We start from the raw sequence: 1,503 nt of genomic DNA on the forward strand, positions 1-1,503 counted from the left end.
TCAATAGCAAACTCGACCTCTCGGTTAGGTGAAAATTCCTCAATATCATCGGGAAATACTTCCGGAAATTCACACACTACCGGAATCTGATCCAACCTTTGATCATCACCCGAAACACCAGCGGTTAACAACAGGATACCCTGACATTTGATCCCGGAACAGTTCACCATCATCGAATTCAAGTAATAATTATTCACCACGACCGGCCCTTCTGTATCTTCCGGCATAAAGTACACCGACTTTGTAGAACAATCTAGCAGGACATGGTTCTCAGATAACCAGTCCAATCCCAAGATAAGGTCAAGACCGATCATCGGTAAGCAGATTAAGTTATGGACGAAATCACGCTGCTTGAACCTAAACGAAACTTTTGGGCATCCTAGCCTAGTTACCATGGCTTCATGGGTAGCATTATACACTTTTAAGTCATAACCTAAGGTTACGATCTTCAATCCTAACTCATGGGCTTTCTCAAATGCAATGAATGAATGCGATGCTCCCGAATCAAATAAAGCATTTAAAGTTTGACCAGCCATTTCACAGTTACCTCGAATGAGTGTCTCGGATCCCTTTGCACCCACAGCTGAGGTGGTGAACACCCGACCAATCTGTTGTGCTTTCCCAGCACCTTGCTTTTGCTTCTCTGGACAACTTGCGGCTTTATGCCCCGCTGTTCCACAATTGTAGCACAAACCCCATCCGGCCTTGCATGGTACTCCCGGATGGTGACTCCCACACCTAGTACAAGCTTGATCATTCTGAGGCTGCTTCCCAAACCTTTTCCCTTGGGAGTAGTTGTTGTTGGGCCTCCTAAAAGAACCTCCCCTCTTGAAAGGCGGACCTCTAGGTGCAAAGCTCTTCCCTCGATTCTGTGAAAATGATCCTTTGTGACTTCCTTTCTCAGCGGTTGCCCTCTTCACACACTCTTCAGCAACCCTACACTTGTTCACCAACTCGGAGAAAATCCTAATCTCCATTGGCTCTACCGAACCGAAAATATCACTCAGGAGTCCTCCTTCGTACTTAACACACTTCCATTCCTCATATTCCACCGGAGTCCCTTGACACATACGAGAGAATCTGAACAGCTCCTCAAACTTGTCAGTATACTCCGATACGGACATAGTACCCTGCTTCAGCTGCAACAATTCAAGCTCCTTGGCCGTCCTAGCAGAAGTCGGAAAGTACTTCTTATAGAACTCCTCTTGGAAGACATCCCAGGTGATATAATCATCACCCTGCTGCAGAAGGCGTCGGATACCCTGCCACCAATGCGACGCTTCACCAGTGAGCAAATAGGTAGCGAACTCTACACACTGTCCTTCAAGTACCACCTGCGCTTGTAGTGCTCGTTCCATAGCTTTAAACCACGTATCGGCTTCAGTCGGGCTAGTAGTTCCCTTGAACTTCGGTGGATTAACCTTCAAAAAGTTTTCCAGTGTCATCGGACCCTGAACTCCACCTCCGTCATTACCATGGTTGTTCATCTGTTGACCAAGAGCC

Source organism: Arachis ipaensis, chromosome B10 (assembly GCF_000816755.2).
Source record: "Arachis ipaensis cultivar K30076 chromosome B10, Araip1.1, whole genome shotgun sequence".
Taxonomy (NCBI): Eukaryota; Viridiplantae; Streptophyta; class Magnoliopsida; order Fabales; family Fabaceae; genus Arachis; species Arachis ipaensis.